Genomic DNA, 15,856 nt, shown 5'->3' with positions numbered 1-15,856 from the left:
GATCATGGGTCTGATGTATATGTTTTTCTTCCTCCTGTCTCACTAGATACTGGATCTGTGTTTTTAAGTATAAATTGCAAACAGGGAGCAAGAGTGAAATGTACCATTCAACAACAACAACACAGACACACACACACACACACACACACCACCTCACATACTATAATGTGTTATATATATATGTATATATATATATAAAACAATGCTTGCATGTGCACAGCCTTATTCTATTTAATATATACATATATATGTATATATATATATACTGATCCATGTCACACACAAGCATAGCATAGTCTACACAATACACAATACAAACACACTCCATACATACCCCTACAACTTGCATATATACAATACACACTCTTGTCAACCTCTGTAAAAGTTGCAGACTTTAGGACATGCCACCACTAGATCATTTACACATACCTTCTAATAATAAACACAGTCTCCAGCAAACCATAATATCATTGTCTATCTAACAAAATCAATATAATTTCCATAAAGTCATCTAACACATAAGCCACATAAGAATTTCCATGTCTATGAGATATTTTCCCATAGCAGTTAAACACATCTAACCAATCAAGAAAGATCCTCACAGGGGGTTGTGGCTGCTTTCAGTCATCATAATTGTAAGCACGACTGAATGCATCCACCCATGTTCTAAGGCATAAATACAGAATTCCTTAGCGGGGCTGCTCTTTGGGATGTACCTAGTCTGAACACTGGAGTTTCCACTCCAAACACTTGTGTATGGTTTGGTAGCCCTGATGCTCATCTATAATAATTCCTGGAGAGTTGTTCATCCCACATTTTATGAAGCCAACGGTAACAGAAAGGATAAACAGTTTGTGATTCACTCTGGCTTCATGCTCCAAATGTCAAACAATTAGAGGGAACTTCGAAGAGTGAGACATAAATTAAATGACTAGAAATAGCAAGAAGAAGGGGGGGGATCCCCCAGGCTGACTCCATCTCATAGCAGAATCACGTACTCCTGGATTAAACTGAAGGGTAGAAAGCCTTGAAGATGTCTACCTAGAGCTCTCATAGAGGTGGGACCAGAAGCAGCATCAAGAAACACTTAGGAGCACAGCAGTGGAGCAGCAGACCTTCAGTCAGGGGCCGGAAGAGTCTGATACTCAGAGAACAACTGATGTCAACTGCCAATGAGCACAGTTTAAGCCACCTTAGATCTGTGTGCTCTGGAATAGAGCTGATGTGTGGTAAACACTAAAAACAAAATGTTTTTTTTTTTTTTTTTTGTTCTGTGCTAGTGCCTGCACTGTAGGGCCCCATGGCATCTGCGGGATATTTTCATCTCAGTCAGCAAAGAGTCTCACTCTCTAAGCTCAATCCCATCTCACACTGCTGGTGGCTACTTTCTGAGCCCGGCAGCCGTCTCTCTACCCATCTAGTTCCCAAGGTGGGTCGCTGCCACGCCAGTTTCATACAGAGACTGCCCATCTTGCGACTCTGTGGCTTCTTACTGTGGACTCAATTAAGTCGCCACGTGAAAGAACACACCACATAATAACCTCTGATCTGATGGATAAGAGATAATTTGACCATCTGGACAGCACAAAATCCTGTACACACCCATCCCTTAAAAATAGTCATGTTAACCTGTATCTGGGCAGAGAAGAATCTTAACATCTGCCGCCATGTTCTCCTAGCTCCTCTCTCTCTCTCTCTCTCTCTCTCTCTCTCTTCTCCTTTCTCATTCCCATTCCCTCCTCCTTCTCTCTCTTCCTCATTTCCTCCCTCCCTCTCTCTCTTCCTCTTTCCTCATTTCTCTCTCCTCCCTCTCCTTTCTAAAACTTTTCTCCTGCCCATCCTTCCTACCCATCCAATGACAGGCCTCGTTCTATCCTGTACCCGCCTTCCTGCATAAAGACATCAACCTGCAAGCTGACACAAGCTACTGAATTTCCCACCTGCTGAATAAAATGTTAGAAAGGAATTTGTTTAAGTAACTAGAAATAGAGCACGGCTCCTGCTCTCCCTTTTCTAGCCAATCAAAACAGCCCCTGCAGACACAGCCTCCTCCTCTGTCTAGATGTCTGTCTAATGACCCTGTGTCTCTTACGAGGGCATCTGTGAAGGCGTTTGAGTCTACCTGGATCATCTTCCATCTCACAATCCTTAGCGCATGTGTGAGACTCCTTTTTCCTGTTTTTTTTTTCTCTTCTTTCTTTTTCTTTTCTCTCTGTTTTGTTGTGAGAAGGGTCATACTGAGTAGCTCTGGCTGGCCTGAAACTCTCCATGTTGACCAGGATGGCCTCAAACTTGCAGAGATCGACCTGCTTCTGCCTCTCAAGTGCCAGCCTGTAAAGGCTATGATTCCCTTCTTGGGACCTGTTGTTCTGTCCTAGGATTAGGAAAGACATCAGTGCCTCAGAAATCAAAAGGCAGCCGGTATTAAAAGGTTCCAGGTACTACGGCAGGGTAAACGTCCTATGCTTTTAACAAACAAACTTGGTTGCCTTCTTTCCTACGTCTGTCCCTCTCCCATAGTAAATCCGTAAGAAAACATAAAGACTAAGAAAGGCTTGAATCCGGCACAGGGGCTCAGGCCTAAAGTCCCAGTGCTTGGGAGATGAAGGCAGAAGGTTCAGGAGTTAAGTCTGCCTTCAGCTACACAGGGAGTTCAAGGCGAGCTTGGCTTGCATGGGACCTTGTCTCAAAAGACAGATGGACAGACAAAGAAAGATCGGCTATGGGCTTTGAGAATTTCGTATTTAGCACCTTTTGTCTTTAGGGGTAAATTTTTACAATGCATTGCTTCACTGAGTGGTTTTCAGGGATTCCACGTTGTTTAGATTGCTCGAAGACATATTTTAAGCTGTCATTTAAAAAACACAGATAACTAGCCCACATTCCATGTAATAAAGTAACTCGCTGACCCCGATTCTGTGTCCTATGGACATGCAATGACTTCTTTTTTTTCTTTATTAACTTGAGTATTTCTTATTTACATTTCGATTGTTATTCCCCTTCCCGGTTTCCCGGCCAACATCCCCCTAACCCCTCCTCCTCCCCTTCTCTATGGGTCTTCCCCTCCCCATCCTCCCCCCATTACCGCCCTCCCCACAACAATCACATTCACTGGGGGTTCAGTCTTAGCAGGACCAAGGGCTTCCCCTTCCATTGGTGCTCTTACTAGGATATTCATTGCTACCTATGAGGTCAGAGTCCAGGGTCAGTCCATGTTCAGTCTTTGGGTAGTGGCTTAGTCCCTGGAAGCTCTGGTTGCTTGGCATTGTTGTTCATATGGGGTCTCGAGCCCCTTCAAGCTCTTCCAGTCCTTTCTCTGATTCCTTCAACGGGGGTCCCGTTCTCAGTTCAGTGGTTATGCAATGGCTTCTTTTGCAGTGCCATTTTAAACGTTTTCCCAGTGAGTGTCGTACAGCATAATGAGTGGTGTAGTTTGAATCTGCATGACTCCCACCTGCCTGTGTTTTGAATATCCCTCCTCATACTAGTGGCACTGCTTTGAGGACTATGGTGCCATCAGGAGGTAGGGCTTAGTGAACGTAGGTCACTCGGGTAAGCCTCTGGGTTAGACTAGCCTGCCTGCTACTGTGTGGACAAACAGCTACCTTAGACCCAAAGCGACATACGGAGCCTATCCCACTACCAAGCTTCTCCTGCCATTAACAGGATGAAACTCAGTTAAGGAAACTATGAGCGATTAAACCTTTCGTCTCTTAACTCATTTCTGTCTGGTATTTTGCCACAGTGGCAAACAAAGGAACTAAACAGGTGAATGTTTATACGGAGGTTCTACGAGACCAAGCTGGCGTGTGACGGTGCATGTCTATAACCTCAGCACTTAGGAAGCTGAGGCAGGAGGATCTACAATTTGAGACCAGTAGAGAGTATATAGCGATAGCCTGCCCCCAGTAACATGAGTTTAAAAAGGAGTAAATAGTCTCCAACTCCATCCTGGGGACAACCATTACACCTTGCTTATTTACTACACACAGAGAAAGGATGGAGAGCTGTGTGGCATTATAGTCCACCATTCCTAGACAAGAGCAGATGGCAGACAGGATAGATGAGCGACTGTGCTCTCTGGCCTTACAAGACAAGTCGCTGGAGCCTTTCTGCTTCTTTCCATTGTCTCTTCCCTCAGCTATCCCTGCCTCTGCCAAATGCCGGGACAGCTCCATCATTCTCTCTGCCTTAGCCAAGGACCTACTCTTTGGCCAGCTCATCCATCACCGCTACTGTCTATCTGAGCCCTGCTCGTCCCGTCTGCTCTGCAGTCATGGGCACCAGCGCCTCTCCAGCCCAGCAGTGAGTTATGCAATTTCCTGTCATAAACCGGGGACTCCAGAAACCTCTGGGGCTCACTGCGCTTCACTAAGAGCCTTTTCTTACTGCTAGGGTATGGACGATTAGAATTTCTCAAGAATAAAGGAATTTTCCACTCCCTTTCAAAGCTAAGAAAGAACTGATCACATACTAAATGGGAGAAATGGAACGGAAATGAAAGCCCATGGGTGGCCTTCCTTATCTGAAAGCCACAGAGACCGTAACCCAGCTACAGGCTAGCTCTGGCAGTTTATGAGAAAATGCCTGTGACTTCCATAACTCAGAGCGCCTGACATGAGGCAAACGCTCAAAACGTTAACTTGGCTTTTCCTGTATTACAGAATTTTATCCTAACTTGTAGCTTAACAAGTTGTTCCATTTTGTTTTGTATGTGTATGTATGTATGTATGTATGTATGTATGTATGTATGTATGTATGTATGTATGTATGTATTTGTTTATGTATGTATGTGTGTATGCATGCATGCATGTATGTATGTATGTATGTATGTATGTATGTATGTATGTATGAGTATATGCACATGTGTGCAGGGACCTGCAGAGGCCGTGGAGGGCATCTGACTCCCCTGAGAGCTGGAGTTACAGGCCGTTATGGAGCACCAGATGAAGGAGCTGAGAACCAACCCCAGTCCTCTGGAAGAGCAGCTAAGTCACCTCTTCAGCCTCCAGTTGCTCAAATTTTAAATCATGCTTTCCTCACAGACCTATTTCAAAGTGAGACGCTCGCAGAGAGCAAAGCGGGGTCTCCTTGCTACTATTATTATTACTTCTGTGCTCATTACTGATTGCCTGGCTTTCTTTTATTTCCCCTTTTGAGACAGGGCCCACTTTGCAGTCCAGTGTGAGTTTACCATTCTCCTGCCTCAGCACCACGAGCAGGTGGGTGACAGGTACCCCCACCAGGACCCACTGAAAACTTACGTTTGAGTAAACAGATAAAGGTGGGATTACAGGAAAAACTAACAGAAAGAGAGAGAAACTAAGGCCGGAAGGAGATAAGATAAAGTAAGAAAAACAAACTATACAAAATATCACCCACGCTATACCTTGACATCAGAAGGAGTAGGTCATACCTTTGACTAACATTTTTTTTCAACTAGAGTAAAATCAGCACCTAACCCCAGCTACTTACAACATAAAATTTAAAAAGTCAGTGATGGGTTACCCAGCCACCCTTGAAAAAGGAGCCTGAGAGATGAATCTTCACATTAAGGGCGTGTGGAGATAAAGCTGCAATGTGCAGGCTCACAGTAGGGCTGCAGAAAGAGGCCTCTTTGTGAAATGTCACTGACCATCTTCATTCTAGAAAAGCATCATTTATAATTAACTTGAAAGAGAAAAACTCCAGCTATCATCCAGAGACAGCAATGACCTCTCCAGATAACTACCCTTCTCTAATATGCAAACTTGCTATAACTGTTTACTTAAAAAGCCCCATCATTAATGTAAAGTGTTTTGAATATTGTCTTTTGCTCTTGCTGTATTTGGGCCAACTCCTTATGTCAATATTGGAGTATCTATACTATCATTTGTTAAGACATATTTTATTATTTTTAATAAAGTGTATGTATGGGAGTGGGGTGTTCACATAAGTACAAGAGCCCTTAGAGGCCAGAAGTAGGTGTTTATGAGCCATCTGACATGATGCTAAAACCAAGCAGGGCTCCTCTAAAAGCCTCTATACTGTCATTTTGATATTTGCTTAATACCACATAGTAAAGGTATATCTCAATTAATTTAGCTAAACCCCAAGAATTTCTGATTAAATTATTTTCAAATTCCATCTATTACAAATAAATATTGCAAATCCTTCCTTAAGAAACAGCATGAACCTAAATTGAATACATCTTAAATATTAACCACCTTTCTTCAAAAAGTCAGAGTCACAGTTAGGAGAAACATTGACCGGGTAAAGTGCTTTCCATCCATGACAACATGGAAAGTCAGGCATAGGAGCGTGAGCCTCAGTACTGGTGAGGAGGAGGGGCTAGACCCCTGAGACTCATACACTATGGAGTCCAGCAAAGCACATGAGCTCCAGAGTAAGAGAGAACCTGTCTCAAAAAAAAAAATTGAGTTCAAGAATGACTACAGAGATACCCAATACGAACCTCTGGCCTATCTTCCTACACACACACACACACACACACACACACACACACACACACACACACAGTGGGGCAATGGGCAGAAAGAAAGGAAGTGTAAAAGTCAAAAAACACAAGGACAAACAGAAGGCCCAGCCTCAGCCTGAGAGAGGGTCCTGAGGAAGGGATGAATGGGAGCAAGGAAAGGAAGACTCAGAGTCAGTGATGGATACAAGCTGTGATCTGCTGGAGAGAGCTCTCTGTCCAGATTACTCTCTCTTGCAGACCAAAGACTAGTCTTTTATTTCCTACAATTGCATAAGCTACTTCCTTAGAAAATTGCACAACAGTTTAATTATTTACTCCAGGTTTCCTTTTGATCATTTCATAAATCAGCATTTTATAGCTTTAGCCCCTTGACTCGTAGAAATAGAAGCTGAAATACAGGGCACATTCAAGGTAAATGAACCAAACAGGAAGTACGTTTTTGTTGTTGTTGTTGTTGTTGTTGGGATTTTTTTGTTTTGTTTTGTTCTTAAGCATAGCAAGTTCTATGCAGTTCGCAGGGCACAGTGCTTACGATTGCCAAGTCTAGACATAGATGTTATTTTTATGTCAGAAAGTTAGCTTTTTTTTAAAGTATAATATCACACACACACACACACACACACACACACACACACACACAGACACACATTGCACACCAACCAGAGCTCATCTGTAGTGATCAAAGAGATCTTCAGGTCGGTCCTCACCCTCCACCTTTCTGTGGGTATCTGAGGTTCTCTTGTCTCTGCCTGCCTTCTTGCCACAGGAGCACAGTGCTTACAGATAAACACTAATATGCCAGGTTCACACCCACTTCACAGGGTTCTAAGATCTGAACCACTTGAGTGGCAAATATTTGATCCACTAAACCATCTCCCCAGCCCAGATTTTAGATGTCATCTTCATAAATGTATCCCAAGTTCATAGAAGAGTGGCTACCATGTAATATTGACCTTAGAAACCAAAAAAAAAAAAAAATTAGAAAAAATAAATGTTTACTTGCTAAGTGAATGGATAGTTGTTGAAAGAAAGAGAAAAAAAGAAAGACGTCTGGGATTCAGTAGGAACAGCCTCTGGGAACTCAGAGTTTCAGAAGAGGAGCCATGTGATGGGAGGCCTCACAGGTAGGTCTTAGCTCTGTGTGGAGGAGGAGCCTGGCGAACAGAAAACTTTAGAAAGGTCAAACAAGTTGAGAATGAGAAACCCCAAGAGTTACCCTCCAACCACAAGTCCATTGTCACAAAGAGAAAAATGAATAAGAGAAGGAAAGGCACCCAGGGCTCTGTATCAGCCACATTCAATCTGCATATCCCACGTTCACAGCTCCCCTGACAGATAAACACCATGATGTTTGCTCTTTGCACCTGACCATGACCCTACAGTTTTCTACTCCTTGGGACTTGCTTGTGCTTTAAATGCATTGCATGCTAAATCCCAAAGCTAAGAGGCTTTTGGCACATCTGTTAGAGATAAGAAATACCTAGCTGTTGGCTGGTCATTTTCAACTAGCCTGTGCGAGAGCAATGAACCAAGAAAAAGAGACTGCCCGTCTTGAGCAGTTCACGTTCAAGAAACCGACAGAACAAAGCTAAAGACAGCCTGTACACACGCCTTCAGTTCAGACGGTGTTTGGATTAGCTCCTACTTGAAGCAAGCTGCTGTGGACATTAATGGAATCTCATTTATTTTTCATTTTATACCCGAATTCCTTGTCTAGATGACCTGTTTATGTTGGCAGTCTGGGTGACACTTAAGCCCAGAGATATCTGGTAGGTATTCAAAAAGTAACTGTTAAAAGAAGTCGTTCAAAGAACCAGGCAAAACCAGCCTCCTGCCAATACACTATGGAGCCCGCACATCTTTGTGATTACAGAGGTAAGATTTTTCTAAGAGGCCTCCAGACACTCTTCCCACCCTGAAAACACAGATCTCTGCCTAACAAGAGGCAAAGAATGTCTCTAACACTGAGGGTGAACTGGGTTTGTGACCAACCTTGACCAATAAAGTGTTTGAATGAAGCCCCATGAATGTCAATATTAAAAGGCATGCGGCTTCTGTCTCCTGTTCTTGAGGCTCACTGACTGGTAAGAAACCATAGACAAAAAGAAACTTGTCAGCAGACCCTAAACCATCCTGCTTCCAGCAGAGGTGGAGAGGATGCAAGAAAAGCTACCTGGAATCTTCCAACCCCAGCTGAGGGCAGCTAGGTACCAAGTACCTCCAAGCCAGTCATGAACTAGAGCGTGCCAAGCCGTCAAGCTCTTGCTGCTTCTGATAGACCAGGTTTCTCATTCCAAGCCACTGAGTTTGGGAGTAGCTTGCTACTGAGGCCAGACAACTAGGACGCTCCTTATTTTTTGCTATCTAACCTTGCTGTATATGCAGAAAGAATGTATTAGAATGCTTACCTTTTAACGTATGTTTACAGTTAGTGATTCCTTTCTTGCTTGTGTGTGTGTGTGTGTGTGTGTGTGTGTGTGTGTGTGTGACAAGATCTCACACTCCCTAGTTCAGGCTGGCCTTGAATTCAGTATGTAGTCCAAACTAGCCTCAAACTCACAGCAATCCTCCTGTCTCACCCTTTTGAGTGCCGGAAGTATGGGCATCTGGCTAGTGGGGAAAATCTTTTTTTTCTGGGACAAGGTCTCATGTAGCCTAAGGTCGTCTCAGACTTGGTACGTAGCTGAGGATGACCTTGAATCCCTGATTCTCTTCCCTCTACCTTCTAGGTGCTGGGGTCAAAGTAAGGTTGGCAATCGGTGAGGTTTTTGGTTTTTTGTTTTGTTCTTTCCTTTTCAATCTGCTTTATTAGGTTCACAATATGTGATATGGATCTTCCCATGCAACTGATAAATTCTGCTAACAAAAGAATTACAGGCACAGTAAACAACACGAGTTTCAATTAGAAACTGGTAACAGGAAGAGATCCACACAAAAGGAGTCACCTCAAAACTTGTACAAAAGTACATCACAAAGCAGGGGTCCCCATATCATCTTCAGAGAAAACCTCATGACTCAGGGCATTAAGGCAATACTCATCATGGTGGTCATGAGGGGTGGGGAGTCAGTGCTAACCACTCGCAGACTGTGACTCAGCTGCCTTTCCCTCTACTTCTCCATGAACAGTATCTTATCCTCCTCAAACCTTTGAACATTCTCCTCTCTCATCCTTGCCTGGGGCTCTCCAACCCTATGCATCAGGTCCAGTCTACAGTGGGCAACGGGCTGCCTAACCCAGAACCGCCTGCGACCTCCCCTAAGCGCACAGTTTTTGCCAACCTCGAAAGTCAGGGCTGAAGGTGGCTCGGTTTTGAGAGTATCTTGCGGCTTTTCTTCCTTTTCCTCCTTTTTCTGATGGTCATTTTCCATGTTGAGATTTTTATTCCTTGATCTTGGACTCCATTACTCCTGGGCCTATCCTTGCCTTCTCCTCTTCCTTGCAATGCTCACCACCTGCTCCTCTCTTCCTCCGTTTGCTGCTTTCCCGGCGGTCCGCGCGCTCTGCACCACCAGGAGCAGGTGCCTCCATTAGGGATGGCGGACTGGAGAGCAATCGATGAGATTTTTTAATGAAGTATTTTGGTTTTAAGATTGGCCTTTAAAGTACTTTGTTTCGCTCCTTTTTATAACTTTTAAAAATATTTCGCAGGTGTAAGAAAATGTTTATAAGCACAAACCTCTAACTCCAGCATTCGGAAAGTGGAAGCAGGAGGATCGGGAATTTAAGGTTCTCCTTGGTGAGTAGTGAGTTCAAGGTCAGTCTGGAATACCTAAAGCCCTGTCTCAAAAATCAAACTTCACTCCATGAACAAAGGGCAAAAGCATGAGTGTCTTTACTATGCACCTTATAAAGTAAAAGTAAGCACCCATTTGTAATTTGAAAAGCAGTAAAAGGAAGAAAAACTGGCTTGTCACAGAGGCAGAACTATACGATTCTTAAACGGGGGTTAGCACTGCAGGCACACACAAGACAGTGCTCCCTTTGAAGTCTGCCTGGCTCCTGTACTGGTGGGAATCTCATTATCGCTCTTTTTTTTTGCAGTTTTTCTACCGTTACACTAAATGCCAACATATTGATTATTTTATTTTCCATTTGTTCTAAAGCAAACCTTAAAATATTTGGAAGGGCCGTAGAAAAAATTAAAACCAGTCTCTGACGTCGACCCAACCTGGACCGAAGCCCTAATGATCAGTTTGGAGCCCTTGTGTTGATTAATTGCTCCCAAACTCTTGGCTGTACTTTGTAATTGCCTGGGGACCTTTAAAATGTCCTGCAGCCCAGGTGCCACCTCCAGAGGCTCCGATTTAATTGGTTTGATGTATGGTGGCCCTAGCAGCTGCAGCAGACGACAACTGAGCACCATTTCCCCACCTATAAAACGTGCAGGGCCGATGAGGATCACACCTTAGCGGAGGGAAGTTACAGGGAAGAGGCATGGGACTGCCCCTCCTGCGCTTGGGACAATGCACGGTGTGATAAAGTTCAGCTGGTTTTCTTCCACAGGGCCCCGCTATTTCACACTAGCAAAATCACGAATTCAAAATGTCCCCTGCCTATCTAGTGCTGGGATCGCACGAGGTGTTCTCTACTATGACCACCTTACTCTCTTACTGTCTTTCAGCTGCCTTGCCCAGCCCCATTACTTTGCAAACATGTTATGTTTGAATACAGAAGAAGCTTAGGAAAGAGTTGCTTTTAAGAAATCAATACTGTTAACAACCTGGGTGCAAAAAAATAAAAAATGTAACATGAGATGTTCAGAATGTTCCAATGAGTGGAGGACAAAGAGAAACAGGTAGTCTTTGGTTTCAATGTCTTGATATAACCTTTGACTACTCCATTGTAATAGTTCAAGTTAATAAGTGTCCTAGTTACTTTTCTACTGCTGCGATAAGACATCATGACCAAGACAACATGCAGGAGAGTTTATTTGGGGCATGTAGCCCCAGAGGGTGAGTCCTTCATCACAGCCATGGATAAGCTTGAAGGCAAGCAAGCACGGGTACTGGAGCAGCTAGGAGGTCATATCTTCAGCCACAAACAGGAAATGGAGAGCAGACCTCGAGCTCTCAAAACCTGCCTCAGTGGCATACTTCCCCCAGCAAGGCCATACTTCCTAAGCCTCTAGAAACAGGGCCACCATCCGGGGACAAAATATTCAAATGCCAGAGACTATGGAGGACATCTACATCTCATACAAGCCATCACGATGTGAGATTCCCCCCCCCCAAAAAAAAATAAAAAGCAAGCAAGAAAATCTTGGGCTATGTCTACTGGCCTTATGATGGGTGAAAACTTAGAATTGTTAGTACTTTAGACATAAGCACAGCCCCCATTTAAAGATTATGTCTTTTAACTGAAGAGAGAAATACATTAGCATAAATTCTCCCTTCTCCTCTACTATGTTCTAAGTCTTTGGTGTTTATTTAGCATACAGTGTTCAAGTCTGTGCGAATGCCAGGTTGATGTAGTTTCACACTCATGTTATAGACCTGTGATGGTTTGTATATGCTTGGCCCAGGGAGTGGCACAATTAGGAGGTGTGGATCTGTTGGAGTAGGTGTGTCACTGTGGTCATGGGCTTGAGACCCTCACCCTAGCTGCCTGGAAGTCAGTATTCTGCTAGCAGCCATCAGATGAAGATGTAGAACTCTCAGCTCCCCCTGCACCATGCCTGCCTGGATACTGCCATGCTCCTGTCTTGATGTTAATGAACTGAACCTCTGAACGTGTAAGCCAGCCCCAATTAAATGTTGCCCTTGTAAGAGTTGCCTCGGTCATGGTGTCTGTTCACAGCAGTAAACCCTAAGACCTATGATGCCTGTCAATAGTCATTGTGTGAGGAATATCCTTCCGTGCACATCAACGCAAAAATTTGCCTTGCAAATTTTGGAATGAAAATACCTTTCTCTAGTTCAATTCATGGGCTAGATGTGTGTGTGTGTGTGTGTGTGTGTGTGTGTGTGTGTGTGTGTGTGTGTGTGTGTGTGTAGTGCATGTGATATGGACACATGGACCTAGAAACCAGAGGAAGATATCAACCATCCTGTTCTATCTTAGTTCCTCAAGACAGTCTTTCACCTGCCCCGAACCTCACTATTTTAGCTAGTCTGTCAGTGAGCTCCTGTGATCCATCCGTCTCCACTGCCCATTGCTGATGTCACAGGCACATGCACATGCACCCATAGATAATCCTTTAGGCTGTATAATGTCGGTGCTAAGCACTCAAAGTTGGGTCCTCATGAAAGTGCTTTGGCCCACTGGGCCGTCTCCAAATCTGAGTTGGGCACTTTCAAGGCCTAAAGCGAGTGCTAAAGAGCAGGTACCGATGATAACACAATTCGTTCTTTGATTAAGTAAAGTTTGGAATTTAAAAAAAAAAAAAAGAACTTTAAGATGCATCTTCCTTTGGAGTGGTACTCATCTAGAAAGCTCTGAAGTAGAGCTTCTGTCTGTCGGTGGAGAAGGAATGCCTTGCTCAAGGGAGGGCGCCGTGGGTGGTGGAAACCCTTAGGGAATCAGCTGGTCTTGCCTGGGTCTTTGCTTACATTTCATCCTGTGCACCTGCCAGATGCCAAGAAAAATACGCGCGCTTTGTAGAGATGGCTCTCTCTAGCTCCCTCCTCCGATCTTCTTCTGGACTCTGTGACCCACCCACCCCACGGAAGCTTCCCTAAGCAACTGGGCTGAGCACCTGGGAGGAAAAAGAACTGTACAGGGGTCAACAAGCCAGCATTCCAGGGAGGAGCACTGGGGCTGGGCACGTCAACCCGTTCAGCTGCTCTCCTCGACACACCCTCCATCTGGACTTCTGTCCAAGCCGCTTCCTCTTTCACCACTGAACCCTGCAAGCCAAAGCCCCCAGCCCGGTCTCCTGCCACCCCTTCCTCCTCAGCCAGGCTGTTTCCCATTTCTTCCATGCCCCTCTTAAGGCCTCTCCACTGCACCTCGGCAAGAAGCAGGCTGCCTTTGATCTTTCAGGACTTCTGTGAGCATTCCCCAAATGTTAATCAGATTAATTAGCTCCTTGCTGCAGCTGTAATTCCATCATGCCTGGCCAGCCTCTGAGCAGTGTGCAGTCAGCCTAGGAGTGACCTCCAAAACCAGTTTGCTGCAGTGTCTTGACAGCTTTAGCCCCAGTGATCACGTGAGGCAAAAAAAGACCTAGCTGTGTCCAGTCTCAGTCGTAAACCATTTTGTTGTTTCTCTTAAGATTTTTTTATTTATTATGAAAAGTTTCGAGGCTGGGGAATTTAGTTCAGTTGGTAGAGTCTGTGAGTGAGTCTACAACTGACCCCAGTACCAGCAAAACAAACAAAACAACCATATTAACTCCTCTACCTTCTCCTCTTTTCCTCCTCCCACTGCTCCCCTTGCCCCTTATTTTAATAAAGAAAAAGAGAAAACAGTGTTCCAAACGTACCCATTAAATAGACCCGTATAGTAAAGGTCTTAAGTGCAACCCAACAACTCCATTAGACCTTAACGTTTCTGCAATACCACCTCAAAACATCAAAGCAAAGCAACCTTGTTAAACACAAGAGGTTAAGTGACTTTCCCAGGTCACATCACATGCCCTAAGGGTCTAAGACACAGGACAAAGAATTCTTTGCCCCAAAACCCCAGCAACAGCCCTCTATTACAATAGAGTCCTGACTCCCAATCCCTTCTTTCCGATCTGTACGGATGTGTGCCTGTGCGTGCGTGTGCGTGCGTGTGTGTGTGTGTGTGTGTGTGTGTGTGTGTGCATGTGTCTGTGTGTGCACACGCACACGCACGCACATGCACACATGCACGCTCACACACACACACACACACACACACACACACACACACACACACACACTTTCCACACAGGCATGTATACAATACTGGGGATCAAACCCAGGACCTTTCACATGCTAGACAAGCAATTTACAATTTAGCTACCTACCCAGGCCTTGGGTTTGGTTTGGTTCGGTTTGGTTCAGTCCGGTTTGGTTCGGTTTGGTGGCAGATGCACAGGTGGTTAGCTGCCATGTTGTATTTTATTGTGATTTGTTTCTATATTAACTTTCACCGTGTACCTTATGTTGTCCTTGAAACCACTCTCTTGCCTTGGCCTGCCAAGCACTGGGACTACAGATGTGTGTCCCACGCCTGGCTGTGTCTATGTATCTCTACAATCCTTGTTTGACTCCATGTTTTTCTTGCTTTCAACGTCTGTACACACAGATACCTCCATCTCCTTTTCTTTATCTTTCTCCCTGTACGTTTTTTCTGCCCTTCACTTAGCAGCTATTTCACCGTCACCTGCTACACACCAAGTGCCTTTCTAAGCCTTTAGTCCACCCGTCAGTCTTTCTCTCTGGGCGGCTTTCTCGTTGACATCTCTTGGTTTTTGACCATCAAGAGACCCAAATGCCCTCTCCGTTCCTTTTATGCTCTCTGCTTTTCCACCTGACAGCTCCCTGACCTAACTATAAAAGCACGTGGAGCCATTATTTCCCCTCTGTTGTGGGTTCACATAGGAAATCTGTGCACTCTGATAGCAGTTTAGCAGTTTTACTGAGCTAAGAAATCATTCCCCATCGAGGCGCTCTGACTTTTCCAGTAGCCACTCTGGAATCGTTCCGCCCACCCGGGATCCCTGGCATAACTCACCAGCCTACAACGCACACGGTTGCTTCCAGGCCACTCTGGGTCTGTTTCTGGCTAGATTGAAAGTTCTCAGCCTGGATCTTTAAGGACATTACTGACCCACGTTCCTGCTTCTTCACCTCACCTAATGCATCTAAAAAGCAACCTTGTTCATTATGTCTTTCAGTCAAGTACTCGTCTCTTGGTGCAGTATGTTTCCTTCTAGCTGATGGGCCACAAAAGTAGTGATTCATTTCTCTCATTATCCCTGAAAACCTGAGATGGCAGGAAAGTGAGCCAAGAACTTACACATGGGAAAGGATGAGAAAGTCTGGGCAGTTTCTTTCCTCAGGGGTTAAAGAGCTGACAGTGTCAGAGGCAACTGCAAATAGTTTGCCTCCGGATTAATCTTTGGGGAAGCGAACCTGTTCTGAGCTGAAGAGGCAACAGCTGCACTCCTACCAGCACATTCCATTCCACAGAAGCCTCGGGAACACTGCTGAGGAGACACTGCCTTAGCAGCAGGGAGAGCTCCAAGGAAAAACACGGAGGAGGTCTGGAATCCCCCACCCCCAAAGCCATAAATTCCGGGTTGTGTTCTGGGAAGACTTGTTGGACCAGAAGATGGCGTCGATCCACACACGAAGATTGACACAGGCACACTTTAGACCACTTTAAAAAAAAAAAAAAAAAAAAAAAAGTCCCCTCACTCCAAACAGGTTTACAATGCTAGAAAGAGATCATTTACCTACTTCCAA

General features: G+C 44.6%; 1 pseudogene; it reads right to left on the bottom strand.

The window, feature by feature from the left end:
• Positions 1–9,446: 9,446 nt before the first annotated feature.
• On the bottom strand, positions 9,447–9,948 carry LOC116898019 (annotated as a pseudogene).
• Between the last annotated feature and the right edge of the window lie 5,908 nt (positions 9,949–15,856).

Source organism: Rattus rattus, chromosome 1 (genome assembly GCF_011064425.1).
Source record: "Rattus rattus isolate New Zealand chromosome 1, Rrattus_CSIRO_v1, whole genome shotgun sequence".
Lineage (NCBI taxonomy): Eukaryota > Metazoa > Chordata > Mammalia > Rodentia > Muridae > Rattus > Rattus rattus.
This window is presented reverse-complemented; position numbering and strand designations above follow the sequence as displayed.